This window comes from Aulostomus chinensis, chromosome 10, assembly GCF_037954235.1.
Source record: "Aulostomus chinensis isolate RoL2024-O1b breed Wild chromosome 10, RoL_Achi_v1.0, whole genome shotgun sequence".
Classification (NCBI taxonomy): domain Eukaryota; kingdom Metazoa; phylum Chordata; class Actinopteri; order Syngnathiformes; family Aulostomidae; genus Aulostomus; species Aulostomus chinensis.
The window spans coordinates 30,024,419-30,041,849 of NC_141329.1; the positions used below are offsets into that span (position 1 = coordinate 30,024,419).

The 17,431-nt window shown below is 48.9% G+C and overlaps 1 protein-coding gene and 1 long non-coding RNA gene across 9 annotated transcripts in view; one reads left to right on the top strand and one right to left on the bottom strand.

Annotated features, from left to right (window-relative positions):
• The window catches only part of LOC147255253 (leucine-rich repeat and fibronectin type III domain-containing protein 1-like protein), a 308,907-nt gene that overhangs the window by 276,074 nt on the left and 15,402 nt on the right, over positions 1 to 17,431 (top strand). The window lies entirely within an intron of this gene.
• Positions 6,703 to 16,565, bottom strand: LOC147255256 (uncharacterized). 4 transcript variants are annotated; one of them, XR_015118246.1, is made up of 5 exons: positions 16,414 to 16,565; positions 16,167 to 16,316; positions 15,756 to 15,941; positions 7,478 to 7,761; positions 6,703 to 7,351 (listed from the first exon to the last, which is right to left on the bottom strand). It is a non-coding gene; the product is annotated as an uncharacterized LOC147255256 (long non-coding RNA). The 4 variants fall into 4 exon arrangements; XR_015118245.1 differs by having other exon boundaries at positions 7,453 to 7,761; XR_015118243.1 differs by having other exon boundaries at positions 7,442 to 7,761.

Genomic DNA, 17,431 nt, shown 5'->3' on the forward strand with positions numbered 1-17,431 from the left:
AATCCTCACTTCTTTCTCAGGTTTCAGTTCAACCTGCTGCACAGTCAGAAACTCTGGAGAGCAAAATTGGAGCAATAGCAGCCTGAAATGACCTCATATTTCTCTCCCTCTCTTTCTTCAACTTGTCCTCTGGCTGGTGTTGAACTGTGACTTTAGTGAAGTTTGAACAGAGGATGTGCAGAGCGGCTCAGCAGAGTTTCCCTCCAGTGGCCGTAGCAAGTTTGACCAGACCAAAGTGAGGCGGTGATCACGTCCATTATGTGGGGAGGAAGTTGAGGTGGAGGGATCACTGACTGAATTCTGCATGCAAATGATTTTTGAGTCACATTCTTTATCAGATCACCAGAACTTGTAACCTGGGTGTTTGGTTCCTGTTTCCAAGCATCAGCTTTATGTTTGGAGCTTCAAACCCAGCAGGCACACGACTGAGCATCGCGATTGGCTAGATTATGCTGATAACGTGTCCAAAGTTCAGTGGTGACAGCGATTCAGTGACAGTGATTTTTGTCAAACATTGTTAGGTTAAAAAAGAAAAAAAAACGTGAACTTAATTCTTTGTGCACCATTGAAAAGAATCTGCGCTCTCATTTCCATCTGGTAGGGGGCGCCATTCTGCACCTTGTGACAAAAACAGGTGAACTAGACACTCTGGAAGCCAAACGACACAGCAGACAGATGGGTGGCTGTGGGCTCCGGGCAGAGCAGGAGGCTGGCTGTGCTGAGTGTGTAGAGGGCCTGGAACTCCCAGCAGCTCCATGACTATTGGTAATTATGGATTGACTGTGATTTGCCTTTCTCACAATAGACCACAGCTGAAATGTCATCTAGAGCCCAAGTGTGCAGCAGCACTCCTCAACTGTGACCGTGGAGCCGCACTTACCTGCAGTGTCTTATTTTGAAATTAATTTCATGTTCAGGTCCAACACGGAAACTTGCGGGATTCCTGCAGTATCATAGCATGACTGAGAGCATCTTCCTCTCATGTACACAGGAAATGAAGCTGTAACTCCACTGCCACAGGCCAAGAACAACCTGAGCAGCTTTATCCTTCACCTCTCCCTCTCTCTTGTTCTCTCACCATCTAAAAGTACATTCACATGCACTCTGAGGATTATGGGTCCAGGGAGATCCCCCTCTGTCAGCACCAGGAAATGAATCTATCGATTCCACCTCCGTTTGTTCACTTCTGCTGTTTTTCTTTCTGCCTTCTCTTTCCTTCTGTTTGCATGGAAGGCTTAATATAATGGTGTGTGTGTGTGTGTGTGTGTGTGTGTGTGTGTGTGTGTTTGAGAGAGAGAGAGAGAGAGAGACGTGCAGAGATTTAAAGAGAAAACAAGTTTAGAAAGAGAGGGAGTGATGATGGAGGAATGATAGAAAGAGAAGTGATGGGTGGAAGAGGGATGGATGGAGGAGGGGTGGCTGGTGTAATGTGTCCTTGACTCAGCTGCGAGGGAGGAAATGAGATCATGTTCTGCTGAGATGGCGTCGGCCTTCCCCTAGCTCCTCGTGGCTGCTCAGCGGAAGCAGGGAAGCCATCTTACACCTCAGCCTCCTTCTTTACCTCCCTCCCTCGTTCTCCTCCTCCCCTCTGATGGTGTCACCTGAATGGCGCTGTGCTGCTGGCATCCACTCCTCCATCCCAAACCACTACTCATGCACTCATCTGCACACTCTACAAACTCTATAATGGTCAGTGTGACACCATTCATTGGTTGGTGGACAGTTTTGACATTTTGGAGACCATATTTGGATAATAGGGTGGGGCTATAGCTGACTGACAGTTAATCAATTTCAAGGTAGCCACACCCTAAAATATCAAGTGCTTCAACAACTTTTCTTTGGTGCCACCCACAGGTCAAACTGTTTACTGCAGACTGAATACCCCTTGTTTGCTTCTTGAATTTTATCTGTTGACTCCATCATCCTCTGACACACACACACACACACACACACACACACACACACACACACACACACATTCACAACAGTATGTGTCTGACACAGTATCGCTTGACCTCATTCATCATTTACCTGCTCTTCCCTTAACACTGCAGATGCGTGTGTGTGTACGTTTGTGTATGTGTGTGTGTGTGTGCAGACACAGTCATACGTGTCTAATAGGTGTCTGACAGTAAACCCAACCTGAGGCAACTCTGACCTTTTTGCACTAATGATGGCGGCTCTGCTCCCCTCCAGCCGCCTCTCATTTATCTTTTTACCGTCTGTCTGTTTCTCTTTCTGTCTCTCACCTGCATTAATTAATGGGCAGCAAAACCAAATTTTCTACACACATTAGTTTGTTAATCTTTATTGATGTAACAAAAATCAAGTTTTGATCAAAGCTGTTACAGTGTTGTAGTCACGCATGCTCTTGCCTAAATCCAGTTGTCTGCCCGCCGGTTCTTGTTCTGCACTGTTGGTTTGTTAGCCGAATCACACTGAAGCGCTCAGAGAGGGTTTCATGAAACATGGAGGGGGGGGGGGGGTGGAGCATGAATGACCTTTGATGACCTTTGATGACAGTGTTATTACTTACACACAAGGACCTTGACGGAGGTCTCATGTGTTACATCCTCTGCACTATAATGTAATGAGAACTTACAGGTTGTTTTGTCACAATTTTATCAGCTCACTCACTGCCATTCTTCATCCACATATTGATTCCCACGCTGCTTCAACTCCTCTCACACACAACCTCAGTGACAGCAAACACATTGAGTGTACTGAGCCGTGGCTGAGCCCTGGTAGCGACGCTTTGTTCCTGCCTTCACGTCTCCGTCTCGTCTCATTGGCATTCAGAGGTTGAGAGGTGATGAAAATGAGGATATGCAGAGAAATCTCAGCGTGACCTTGAGTCTCGCGTGTGCAGCGAATAATTCTTGTCTAATCTGTATCTTTAATCAGTCTTTTAAGAATTCACAGTTCTTGATTTAGTTCCGGTATTTCATGTGGAGATATATCAAGCACTGTGTTTCCTTCATATATGAAACATACAGTAGCTGCTCATCAAAGCTGGTGCCTTTGGTTCAGTGGGGGATGGATCATGGGCTGCTCATCCAGGGCCAGTGTCAGACAAACTCTCAGGTTGTTGGTTGGAGCTCATCAGTCTGGATTTCCTTGTCCCCTGGCCAGAGTACCCCTCCATGCAGCCGGCCGCCCAGGGCCCACCGGATGCTCCCAGTAGCGAGACAGGATCCAGAACTTCTCCTCCCTGTTTTACCAACCAGCTCGTCTGCCACCAATCAGGAAGTTACAGAACGTTCTGGGACAAATATTCACATGATTCAAAGATAAAGTAATTTGCTTATTGAGGTCAAAGGTCAATGTGATTGTTTAAAACAGGTTTTTGTTCATTCTTCCAGACTTAAATTAATAAGAGCCACGCAGCAGAAGCCTACTGAACGCTGAGGTTCTGAGGACTTCAGCATTGTGAGCTCAGGTTAGGCACTGATGGGCTGATTTGAAGAGTCTTCTGACACGCAGCAAGACCTGAGGGGCGTCCACAGTCGTCCATCACAAGCTGCTGGTTACACTGGCATCAGCCTGCAGAGGTACACGCTCCCACTATGGTCCCCATTCAGTCCACAGATATGAGGCTTCGCGGAACTGCTGAAAACATCAGCAATTGGAGAGAAGCGCCGGTCAGTTTCAGGGCCGACGCAAACGTAAACGAGCTCCACACATGAAGCCAACAAAAGCTGAATGTAGCTCACGTCAGTTTTATTTGTCTGGCGCCAAATCCCTCCATCCATCCATGAGCAGGTGTAGAACCTCCCTCCTAGTAGAGCAGGTGTAGAACCTCCCTCCCAGTAGATCAGGTGTAGAACCTCCCTCCCAGTAGAGCAGGTGTAGAACCTCCCTCCTTGTTGAGCAGGTGTAGAACCTCCCTCCCAGTAGATCAGGTGTAGAACCTCCCTCCCAGTAGAGCAGGTGTAGAACCTCCCTCCTACTAGAGCAGGTGTAGAACCTCCCTCCTACTAGAGCAGGTGTAGAACCTCCCTCCTACTAGAGCAGGTGTAGAACCTCCCTCCTAGTAGAGAAGGTGTAGAATCTCCCTCCTAGTAGAGAAGGTGTAGAACCTCCCTCCTAGTAGAGCAGGTGTAGAACCTCCCTCCCAGTAGATCAGGTGAAGAACCTCCCTCCCAGTAGAGGAGGTGTACAACCTCCCTCCCAGTTGAGCAGGTGTAGAACCTCCCGCCAAGTAGAGAAGGTGTAGAACCTCCCTCCTAGTAGAGCAGGTGCAGAACCTCCCTCCTCGTTGAGCAGGTGTAGAACCTCCCTCCTAGTAGAGCAGGTGTAGAACCTCCCTCCTAGTAGAGAAGATGTAAAACCTCCCTCCTAGTAGAGCACGTGTAGAACCTCCCTCCTCGTTGAGCAGGTGTAGAACCTCCCTCCTAGTAGAGAAGGTGTAGAACCTCCCTCCTCATAGAGAAGGTGTAGAACCTCCCTCCTCGTAGAGCAGGTGTAGAACCTCCCTCCTCGTAGAGCAGGTGTAGAACCTCCCTCCTCGTTGAGCAGGTGTAGAACCTCCCTCCTAGTAGAGAAGGTGTAGAACCTCCCTCTTAGTAGAGGAGGTCTATAACCTCCATCCTAGTAGAGCAGGTGTAGAACCTCCATCCTAGTAGAGCAGGTGTAGAACCTCCCTCCTCGTTGAGCAGGTGTAGAACCTCCCTCCTAGTAGAGAAGATGTAGAACCTCCCTCCTTGTAGAGAAGGTGTAGAACCTCCCTCTTAGTAGAGGAGGTCTAGAACCTCCGTCCTAGTAGAGCAGGTGTAGAACCTCCCTCCTACTAGAGCAGGTGTAGAACCTCCCTCCTCGTTGAGCAGGTGTAGAACCTCCCTCCCAGTAGAGCAGGTGTAGAACCTCCTTCCCAGTTGAGCAGGTTTAGAACCTCCCTCCTAGTAGAGAAGGTGTAGAACCTCCCTCCTAGTAGAGCAGGTATAGAACCTCCCTCCTCGTTGAGCAGGTGTAGAACCTCCCTCCTAGTAGAGCATGTGTAGAACCTCCCTCCTCGTTGAGCAGGTGTAGAACCTCCCTCCTTGTAGAGAAGGTGTAGAACCTCCCTCCTAGTAGAGCAGGTGTAGAACCTCCCTCCTAGTAGAGCAGATGTAGAACCTCCCTCCTCGTTGAGCAGGTGTAGAACCTCCCTCCTAGTAGAGAAGGTGTGGAACCTCCCTCCTAGTAGAGCAGGTATAGAACCTCCCTCCTCGTTGAGCAGGTGTAGAACCTCCCTCCTCGTTGAGCAGGTGTAGAACCTCCCTCCTAGTAGAGCAGGTGTAGAACCTCCCTCCTAGTAGAGCAGGTTTAGAACTTCCCTCCCAGTAGATCAGGTGAAAAACCTCCCTCCCAGTAGAGGAGGTGTAGAACCTCCCTCCCAGTTGAGCAGGTGTAGAACCTCCCTCCTAGTAGAGCAGGTGTAGAACCTCCCTCCTCGTTGAGCAGGTGTAGAACCTCCCTCCTAGTAGAGCAGGTGTAGAACCTCCCTCCTCATTGAGCAGGTGTAGAACCTCCCTCCTAGTAGAGCAGGTGTAGAACCTCCCTCCTCGTTGAGCAGGTGTAGAACCTCCCTCCTAGTAGCGAAGGTGTAGAACCTCCCTCTTAGTAGAGGAGGTCTAGAACCTCCGTCCTAGTAGAGCAGGTGTAGAACCTCCCTCCTAGTAGAGCAGGTGTAGAACCTCCCTCCTCGTTGAGCAGGTGTAGAACCTCCCTCCTAGTAGAGAAGGTGTAGAACCTCCCTCCTCGTTGAGCAGGTGTAGAACCTCCCTCCTCGTTGAGCAGGTGTAGAACCTCCCTCCTAGTAGAGCAGGTGTAGAACCTCCCTCCTAGTAGAGAAGGTGTAGAACCTCCCTCCTAGTAGAGCAGGTTTAGAACCTCCCACCTAGTAGAGCAGGTGTAGAACCTCCCTCCTAGTAGAGAATGTGTAGAACCTCCCTCCTTGTTGAGCAGGTGTAGAACCTCCCTCCTAGTAGAGAAAGTGTAGAACTTCCCTCCCAGTAGATCAGGTGAAAAACCTCCCTCCCAGTAGAGGAGGTGTAGAACCTCCCTCCCAGTTGAGCAGGTGTAGAACCTCCCTCCTAGTAGAGCAGGTGTAGAACCTCCCTCCTCGTTGAGCAGGTGTAGAACCTCCCTCCTAGTAGAGCAGGTGTAGAACCTCCCTCCTCGTTGAGCAGGTGTAGAACCTCCCTCCTAGTAGAGAAGGTGTAGAACCTCCCTCCTAGTAGAGAAGGTGTAGAACCTCCCTCCTAGTAGAGCAAGTGTAGAACCTCCCTCCTAGTAGAGAAGGTGTAGAACCTCCCTCCTTGTAGAGCAGGTGTAGAACCTTCCTTCCCAGTAGAGGCTGGGGTCACTGAACTTTTCAACAGTCCAGACACGCTGTCATTCCTACGTAGACTAACGCTGATGGAGCCTCTCATCTGGGGGTTGCAGCCAGCGCTGGAGTCCCAGCTGTGACCTCCGCTCTAAAGAGAATCACAGGTACAGGTGTGCCTTTCCAGTGGCGGCTCACGTGCCTCTGTGTTCTCCTAATAATGGAACATATTATGAGTGTCAGCCTGCAGCCATTTTCTGCAGCCAGACTGTGGATGAGGAGCGGTCGATACCAATGTAACCTGAGTGATGGGATGATGTCGTGGCGGCCTGCTATAAATCCTGGGTGGGTCCATCACGGCCACTGCGTTAGTAGCCCAGCTGTCATGAGCAGGCTGAGAGGCAACACTTCAGGTTTGGCTGCTCTCTAAATCATACATGGCATTCAATGAATTTCATGACAGCTGCTGCATTATTCAAAACTCTAAATGCTTCACAGCAGCGTTATAGCACCGTTATCTTGGATTTTTTCATGCATGCGTCTGTAAGCGTAATGGAATACACAGCTTTTAATAACCGTCAATGGTTGGCAAACACTGGCTCGTTTGAGTCTCATGTCCCGGATTTACACAAGGATGCAATGTTAACCTGTGGTGGTGAGGTGTCAGTGGCTCGTACTGGAGCCTGGATATTATATCTGTCATTTTCTGCAGTTCCACTCAGTTTATTATTGGCATAACTAAATGAGAGCTTGTTCTATTGACTTTCCAGGTTAAACAGAAATTCAATCAATCAGTCAAGGAAGCGGCTGTTGCTGTTTTGTTCTCTGATCAGCTCCAATAAAACCACTGCATCCACGCACAGGCAGCGATCAGGACACACCGAACTGGCTCCATCCAACCGGCTGCGTGGATCTCAACTGGGATGCGTAATGACCTGGGCGTGGAGATGTCATGGCCACCGTAGGCTCCGTAGACGTTGATGGAGCTGTTGTTGTCTTTTTGGCCTGTGGAGGACGTGCAAGGTCCATCTGTCCTTCGTCTGCCTTCACAAACATATCACAATGGGAAGAGAGATCATTGAAACATACAACAAAATATAAAAGTAGTTTAAACACATTTTATTATAAATTTACAGTAAATTCACAGCAGAGTGGAGCAGTGGTCCTCACTGTGGCCCCCCAGCAAGAAGGTTGTGGGTGGAGCCCCGGCTGCAGCACGGGGTCTTTCTGGGTGAGTCTCCATGTTCTCCCTGTTCCTGCTGGGTTCTCTCTGGTACTCCAGCTTCCTCCACAGTCCAAAGACATCAAGAGGGACCAGGTTAATCCAGACTCTAAATTGACCGTAGGCGTGGCTGGGAGAGCCAATGGTTGTCTGTCTCTATGTGTTGGCCCTGCCATGGACTGGTGACCTGTCCAGGGGGAAGGCTGCTGGGATAGGCTCCACCCCCACCACCCTCAACAGGAGAAGAGGGAGAAAAAGGAGGGAGGGAGGGATTTACAGTAAATTCTAAGACTTGGGATATGCCATAAAAGATGAATTCTCTAATTTGACATTTTTAATCAATCTTATTTTGACAAACTAGACTAAACCAACGCACGTCAGCAGGACTGTTCAGATGCAAGATTGAACCTGTTCAAATATTACAACCACACACCTTTAATCCAGTGCATGTATGAGGTGCAAATGTACACGAGGCAATAAAACGTCCTGAGAATTCCCAATGAATCCTATCAAAAGCATCACAGGGCTCACAGACACATGCTTTCATTCCTTGTCTTCTGCTTTGCGCTGCTGTGTTTGCTGAGTAATGTCTGGTATTCACTGGAGCCTGGAGCTGAGCCTCAAGTCACCTCCAGCAGCAGCAAGGCCACAGGCCAGCAGCGCCCTGCTGGATAATAGCGAGAGAGAGGGAGCTGTGGGCGTTGGGTCGATGTCACAGCACTTACAGACTCCATCTATACAATAGACTCGTGGCTACAGCGCAAACACACGCTCACGATTTTCTGTTTTACCTTTCATTGGATTTCCCTTAACGTACATTGACACAGAGGTACACACTCACGTGGAGACACTGTTCTCAGGAGCGCTTCTCTCCCATTCTCCTTGAAACACTCACAAATGCACAGCTGTGTACACACACACACACACACACACACACACACACACACACACACACACACAAGCCCAGGGGTCAGGGTGTATTTTATGATTTTGTTCATCCGTTCCAGTCTTGATCAATAGGAACTGTCCTCCAGCCCCACACACACACAGCAAGTGTTCCAGTCCTTGTGGGGACCTGTCTGGACCATTCCAGAACTGAAAAGATCAGAGGGGGGTTGCTGCAACGATCTGGGCCAAAGACGTTTCCTTCCGTCCATGAAACACATTTGCATGCTGGGATATCACTGGCACGCCACAGCACCTCGTTTAGAAGCAACTGTGACACGCATTTGGACTTCTTTTTTTTTTCTTTCTTTTTTTTTCATATTCCAGATTTATTCTGAGCTCACTTGAGGGCAGGGAATAACATGCTGACTGCTGACATTACCTTCCAGTCCGGGTCAATGTAGTGGCATGTAACTGTGATGTAGCTTTCTGTATTCTTTTTTTTTTTTTTTTTAACCTGTCCTGTTCAGTAGCTGAGGCAAGCAGCATCAGTGTTCCTGGTGCCTTGTTGTACTGAAGCAGTTTTATTCTGCATAGGAGGAATCTGATAAACTCCTCCTATTGCCATTTATGTTTAACTTTATTAGGAATGGTGTTGGTTCATTGATGAAGCTACCGGACTGAGGACAGGAGAGAGAACAGGGACAGGACAGGGAAGACAAGGGGGAGTGGGGAGACAAAAAAAACAACAACAGCAACAGCAGAAAACAACAACAACAAAAACACGAAAACAAACAAAGACAAAAACCAAACAAAAAAACAAATAAACAAACAAAGAAAAAGTAACAACAACAAAAGAAAAAGAAAGAAAAAAAACAAAAACAAAAAACAATGGTTGCAGAATTTCCGGTGCAGGCTTACCATTTGGTTTAATATAATTATAAGATAAATGTCTGAGTGTGTGTTTATGGGTCAGCTGTGCGCTCCATGCGTGTATGTGTGTATACGCGTGTGTACGTGTATGTGTGTGTGCTACGGTTTGTCTTGGATGCTGTGCATAGCTGGCTGTAGCTGATGTGGGGGGCCAGGACATCGCACCCCCAGTCCAGGATGGCAGGTAGGTCAGGACCAGGTCACCAGAGCACACCAAAATCCCCAGGACACGGGGAGCCCCAGGCCACGCCTCCCCCAGGAAACAGCCACAGGCCCAACCCATGCCAGGACCCATAGGAAAGCATAGGAGCAGCAACCCCCACCCGGAAGCAACCCACAGAGAGACGGGGCAGAGATGACACCGGTCCCGCCGGGCACTCCCCCCCACAGCATGAGCAGAGCCCAGGGGCACAGGGCCCCCCAGCCCGAGACCCGACCAGAGCCCCCCAAGGGGTCCTCCAGCGGCGAGGCCGACACCCACCCACACCCCACACCCAGGCGGGGCAGCCACAGCCCACCACAACGACTAGGCCCACCGCCCCCGAACAGAGCTACCCCCCCCCCAACCCACGATCCCCATCCCCTCTACTCATCCCCTGTTCTCCCCCTCCCCCCAGAGCAGGAGGGTTTCAGGCTATAGGGCACCACCAGCCAGCCAGCCGGGACCCCCCACTCCCCGGAAAGGTCCAGCCCACCCGCCGGGGTGAGCCGAAGTCACGCACGCCCAGGACCGCCACCCCCGGACAAAACAATCATACTCTCATCTTCCTCCATACAGGGGCTGAGAACACCATAGATGCTGATACGGTCCAGGGCACCTCAGACTTAGTGAAACCGCCAGCGAGCGATCCACCGTACAGCAGCAGGGCCCGTGACCAACCCCAGCCCAACCACCATGCCAGGAAGAGGACCACCCCCCCCCCCCGACCCGAAGAGCCCCGGCCAGGCCCCTAGGCCCGCAATGGTGCAGTTAGCAAAGGAGGCAGCACTGGACCCACTCCCTGCCCCAGCTGCCCCCCCATCCCAACATGGTGCAGGGTGCGTGTTGTGCATGGGAATGTAGATGTGATGATGTGGATGACTAAAATGTGGTTAAAATTGGCGGAGGCACCCAGGGCATGGGAGCCCCGCCGGTTGCAGACGGCAGAGTCTCCCAGTACATCCTCATGCACTCCCCCAAGCCCTAAATGTCTAAGATGTGATTAAAATTGGGGGGTCCAGCCTCTCAAGGCCTAGTGATACATAAGATGTGATGTGATGGGACAGAGAGGCAATGAGAGGGGCTGAGGAATGGGCCAGACCTGCAGGGGGTCAGCTTCCGGACTGGCCCCGCTGACCACCCCGTCACCACTGCAACCAGCCGACAGGGAGTCTAGCCTCCCTGGTCCAGAGGTCAGATTGGAGCACCAAGGGGCACTGTCCGGAGATCCGAGCAGAGGGCCCACCACCGTGCAGTCAGAGGGCAGGGAGGGCACAGGCCCCCAGTGCACAGCGGAACCCCCAGCCAGCAGCCCGTGGTCAGGGCCCCCAGTTCGATCAGCATCAAGGAGGTCAGCCCCTATCCTCAGATGTCCCCTAGCAACCTCCCTTTGTCCAGAGTGGTGGCAGTCCAGGACACCGCGCCAGGGCCCAGCCCGCCCGAGGGTGGGCCGAGGCTAGCAAAACCCTCCCAAATGTGGGTGCGACCCCCCCAGGGGAGCGGCAGGGCCCCAGGTCAGCAAGTCCCAGGCGCCAAGCAGTCCACCTCTACCTCACTCTCCAGCCCCTACCTCCCTCCCTCCCTCCCGACCCCCCTCCCCCTGACCCCCCTCCCTCTCTAACCCCACCTAACCTTCCTTCCCCACCCTCCTCCCATCGTCCGGGGGCAAATATGCCCCAGCCACCACGGCAGGCCTCAGCACGCCCCGCTGGGGCCCGGGGACCGGGCGACCACAGCCCCCCACAGCAGGACCCCACTGGGGGACCGGCGCGAATCCCCGGCAGCAGAGCACAGGGCCCCCGACCCCCCCATGCCGGGTGGAGGCCCCGACCCAGCCCACGGACCCCCGACCCCCAATCCCATAGGGTGCCGCCATGATGGGGGAAGCCGCCCCCACGCCCCCCACGTCGTCCCACAACAGGCGAGACCCAAAGCCGCCCCAGAAGGCAGTAACCCCAGGCCCACCAGCCCAGCGAGCCACCGGACACCCAAGGCAGCCAGCGTCCATAGCCACCCGGCCCGGGGCCAGAGCCACGAAGCCCAGCCCCCTCTAATCAAAACTATGTGATGGATTTAATTACCGGATTGGTTACCAGATTGGTTCGAACTCTGACGATCGACTTTCCTCCCAAGCAGACATTCTCTCCATGGAAATGTGGTCTAATAAAAGGTTTCTATATTGAGTAATGCTTAGGTTGTTCTTGGATTTCCAATTCATCAGGATGGCCTTCTTTGCGATGCTTAGAGCAGTGAGAAGCATGCAGGATTTGTTTACTTCCATATTAACATTAGTGAGGTCACCTAGCAGACAAAGTGAGGGGGAGGTGGGGATGGGGTACCCTGACCACCGTGATAGGTCTTTACAAACCCTCTGCCAAAAATTGTTAACAGGTGTACAAAGCCATACAGCATGCAGATAGCAGTCTGGTGAGCCAGTCACACAATATGGACAAATGTTTGTTTGTGTGAGGCCCATCTGGAACATCCTTTGTCCTGTGTAGTGTGTTCTGTGGAGAACCTTGTAATTTATTAATTGTAGGTTACCACTGCGAATCATTCTAAATGTGTTGGAGCAGATTTCTATCCAAAAGTTAGGGTGTGGGTTGATCGACAGATCTTTCTCCCATTTGGATGAAGGAATAGAGATTATAAGTTCTGTTGTTGAAACTATTGAGTTAATTTTAGACAGTAGCTTAGGCGGTGAAATTTGTAAAAAATCTGTTATTCTAGGTGGAAGCTCTGAGTCTAACTGGGTAGGGTCAAACCGTGCCTGTATTATAGATTTGAGCTGAAGATATTCCAGAAATTTGTTTTTGTTGATACCATAATTTGCTGTAATTTGGTTAAATTCTATGAATTCTTTGTCTTGGAAGATATGCTCTAGATTTTTAATCCTTTTATTGGCCCATGCAGCAAAATGTATTGTTTTTTTATTTAGCAGGATGTCAGGATTGTTCCAGACAGGTGTGAGCCTGCAAGGGGTGTTCGAGAGCCCATTGCTTTTGAGAAATTCCCACCAGGCTATGAGGATGTTGCTGATGCTAATGTACTTAAAGCAGCTGTGATGCTTGATAACAGGGCTGATAAAAGGGAGATCAGATATTTGGATTTCTTTGCAGAATGTTTGTTCAATATCGCGCCATGCTTGGTCTAATGAGTTTGGCTTGAACCATTTTAGTATGTATTGCAATCTATTGGCCAAGTAGTAATTATACAAATTTGGTAGTTCCAAGCCACCATAGTCTTTACTCTTTTGTAAAGTCTTTAAGCTTATACGTGGTGGCTTAGCTTTCCAGAGAAATTTGGAGATGTTAGAGTCGAGTGTTTTGAACCAAGTCCGGGGAGGCTGGGTCGGAACCATCGAGAAAACATAGTTGATTTTTGGCAAGATCATCATTTTTACTGTTGCTATTCTTCCCATAAGTGATATGGGTAGTGTCCTCCACCGGGTGAGGTTGTCCTCTATTTCTTTGATTAGGGCGGTATGATTTAGCCGTGTCAAGTCAGACAATTTGGCAGAGATGTTGATGCCCAGGTATTTAATGTTTCTTGGCCGTAGTGGTGCGGCGAGTGAACTCTGGAAACCTGAGTTGATGGGAAGAACAGTTGACTTGCTCCAATTAATAGAGTAGTCAGAAATGGTTGAGAATTTGTCAATGAGTGCTATTGTTTCAGGGAGAGATGATTGTGCATTCCGTAGGAAAAGTAATACATCATCAGCATAAAGGCTTATCTTATGGATCACATTTGTAGCATCAGTTCCCTTGATGTCGTTGTTTTGCCGGACTGCAGCTGCAAGTGGCTCTATGAATATAGCCAAAAGGGAAGGGGAAAGTGGACAACCCTGTCTGGTTCCTCTTTGGACAGAGAAGCTTGGAGAAGTTTGATCATTTGTTCTGACACAAGCACTGGGAGTGCGGTAAAATGTTTTGATCCAGTTCACAAAGTTATCTCCAAACCCAAACTTTTGTAATGTGGTGAGGAGAAAATTCCATTTTACCCTGTCGAATGCTTTTTCTGCATCTAGGGAGACAATTATGGCACCCTTGCTCTGATTGTTACAGTCGTCTATCAGGTTGATAAGTCTACCTGTGTTGTTGGTAGAGTGCCGTCCTTTAATAAACCCGGTCTGGTCAGGATGTATCATGTGAGGTGTTACTTTTTCAAGCCTTCTAGCTAGCGCCTTGCTGATGACTTTAATATCTGCATTTATAAGTGATATTGGACGATAGCTTGATGGAAGTGCTGGGTCTTTGTCCGGTTTAAGGAGAAGGCTAATAATCGCACGGTTCATGTCGGGTGGCAGGGTCGAGGTTTCCTGTATTTCAGTGAACATTTTGTAAAATATTGGTGCAAGCTCAGGCCAGAACTCTTTGTAGAATTCTGCAGGAAAGCCATCCGGTCCCGGGGCTTTCTTGTTTGGCAAATGTTTAAGGGCTTCTTGAAGTTCCTCGATAGAAATAGGTGACTCCAGAGCCATTATTTGGTCTTGATTTAATTTTGGCAAGTCAATTGTGCTTAGAAAGGTTTCAATGCAAGATTTGGATGGGTTAATCTCAGGTGAGTAAAGTTTTTTTATAGAATTCCCTAAAAATGTAATTGATTTCTTCTGGGTCACAGGTTGTTTCCCCATTGGAGTCCTTAATGGAGGATATTGTTGCTCTTTCTTTGTTCTGTTTTAGTTGATTCGCTAAAAATCTGCTGGATTTATTGTTATGTTCAAAGTTCTCCAAGCGTGGTCTCTGCAGCTGAAATTGTGTTTTGATGTCGAGTAAATTATTTAGTTTTAGTTTTAATTCCCTTAATTCTCTCAGTAGGTGTTCCTCTTGGGAGGCGGCATAAGTTGTCTCCTAGGCTTTAATTTTTTCATTTAATTCTGTTTCGAGAGCTTTCTCCTGTTTTTTCTGATATGAAGAGTAAGATATTATTTTGCCCCGCATGACTGCTTTTGCCGCCTGCCACAGCACACAAGCTGAGACATCAGGCTGGTCATTTAGCTCACAGAATATTGTCCATTCCTCCTTAAAGAATTTAATAAAATTGGGGTCCTTGAGCAATGATGTATTAAATCTCCATTGTTTAGAAAGCGGTGTTCTAGTTTTTTTTGTGAGTGTCAGAGTGACTGGTGCGTGGTCGCTAATGGCAATGGGGTGAATCTTGGTGTCAAAGACATCCTTCACAATTGAGTTGCTAATTAAAAAGTGATCCAAACGAGAGGAGGAGTGGTGCACTGGCGAGTAGTAGGTGTATTCCTTTCGCGTGGGGTGGCGTGAGCGCCAAGCATCGCAAAGACCGAAATCACTCATGTACTGCTTTATTATGTCGGATGATTGGCAGTTGCGCTGACGAGCTGCTCTACTGATTCTGTCCACTGGTGGGTTGAATACCAGGTTGAAGTCTCCCCCTACTATGAGTGCTGTGTCTGAGTGGGCTGAGAGTGCAGTGAAGAAGCTGTGGAAGAAGGAGGGGTCATCAACATCTGGACCATATATCCTGGCCATGCATACCTCTGTGTTGTGTGTGGATATGGTGACTATTACAAACCTACCTTCTGGGTCTACAATGGTGTTTTTACAAGTGAACCTGACGTTTTTGTGAATCAGAATGGCTACGCCTCTTTGCTTGGTGTTAGAACTCGCCGTGTATGTGTGCGGGAACTGTGGGCTTAACACATGATTACCTGTTTTAGGTACATGGGTTTCCTGTAATAGGACAATGTCTGCTTGTAAATTTTGTAGGTGTGTTAAAATTTTAAGCCGTTTTTCACGTGAGCCGATTCCACGTACATTCCAAGTGACAAACCGTAGTTTGTTCGTGTCTAAACTAATCTACTGAGTGTAAGTTGTAACAAGCAGGTGAGTGAGAGAGAGAACGTGTACCTGTGTCTTTGTGCACGCGCGCGTGTGTGGTGGCGCCAGAGAGGATGAGAGTGCATGTGTGTGGCAAATGTAACAATATTATATCCCTGCACTACAAACCATATAAACATCACATTTAAAAATGACATGGAACACAGAACAACGAAAGGAAAGACAAAGGGGAGACATAAATACACACATAAATACTCACATAAATACACACTCGTGAGTAAACTCGGCATGTAGCAGTCTACCATGTGCGTTTTTATGTTTTAGGCTTAACACAGTATTGAAAGAGAAGGAAGAAAAAAAACACACAAAAAAACAACGAATGAGAGAAACTGGTGTTACCTTAATCCATGACCTTCATCATGCTAATACAATTCTCGGCTGAATCCGGTGAGTTCCGGGTGGAGAGAGGAGACGCGCTTTAGCAGAGCCAAGGGGTGATCTCTGGATCACGGAACGCATTTGGACTTCATCAACAGACCTACGCAACACGCCAGGCTGTGTTCGCTGACCTCATTCGCCGTCAGGCTGCGGCCAATAGACAATAGACGACACACAAATGTAACACAGGAAGTATTCATATTTTTTCAGAAAATGTAATTTGATCAAATGAAAACAGAAAACAAACAATATAACAATCAAAAATATCAAAAGTACATACAAATATTCTAAATATAAACATTAGTAAAACTAATCATTATTAACAGGAAGTAATTGTAGTAAAAGTACAAACGTGACGGGGAAAATATTCACCATTAGCTGTGTCAACAGATCAGGAACCTAACAGCCGCAGCAGCGTTGAATCCCTCTACCATGTGTCCGTCACTGTGACCTTTGACCTTTGTCAGGCCAGGACTCTTTTTCCATGTTGTCCTTGAGGCCCAGTGGAGGTTCGTTCTGCATCTAGAGAAGTTTCCCAAAGGAGTTCCAGAGTTATTGTATTCATGAGAGGTGATGACGACCCTGACCTTTGACTGGCAAAATCTTTACGGGCTCTTACATCTCAGTGGACCGTTAAGTCCTGAACGGCGTCGATGAGGCGGAGGTGAAACCTGAAGGCAGCAGAAGGTCGATGCATTCAAGGAGTCGACAGATTCCCTCACCTGCTCCTCCTCCGCTTCTCCCCCTCCTCCCCTGCTTGTCTTCCTCCCCTCTTTCTTCCTATCCCTGCTTCTCTTTCTCCTCCTCCCCACCCTCGACCTGCTCCTCACCCCCATCTGATGCTCCTCCTCCCCCTGCTTGTCTTCTTCTTCCTGCCGCTGCTTCTCTTCCTCCTCCTCCTCCCCTTTCCCCTCATCCCCCCTCCTCTTCCTCCTCCCCACACTTCTCTTCCTCCTCCTCCCCAACCTCTTCCCCTCCTCCCCCTCCTCTTCCCCCTCCCCCCTCTGTTGTTTCCTTGTCACTTTAATCTTCCCTGTTTCTTTCATGTTTTTACTCACTGCTTCCCCTCTTCTCTGCCTCCTCTTTTCTTTGCCATCATTTCTTCTCAGTCTCTCCAATCATCTATTTCACCCAATATTCCTCGTCTCCCTCCGTCTTTCATCTCACTCTCCTTCCTTCTCTTTGATTTTCAAGTTGAAAATCCTCTGTCCCTGTGTCTGCCACGGGAAGTTGGAGTAGAATATTGAAGGGGAGAGAACACACTCTCCCTGCTTCCATTTTCTACTCCAACTTCAGTGGATTCTGTTACTTTAAACTCCCCCTCTCTTCTCTTGACCAGAAAATTGCGTTCGGTCAACTCCCGCCGCTCTGCCTCAATTTCTCTGCTGCACAAGCAGAGCTGCCTTGTTGCAACCGGCACAGGCGTAACATCAACAGAACCGTCTGAACAGGAGTGGCGGGTCTCTGTGTGATAGATGGTGAAGTGAAGTGAGAGAACCAGCTGGATCAAATACAGGAAACGTCGTCAAAACTTCAAATAACACACATAAAGGAGGAATACCTTGATTTCTGGTGTGCGTTACAGTCTGTGTACAAATACTAGTCGTGGTCATGACTTTCCCTCACTGGGAATTTAA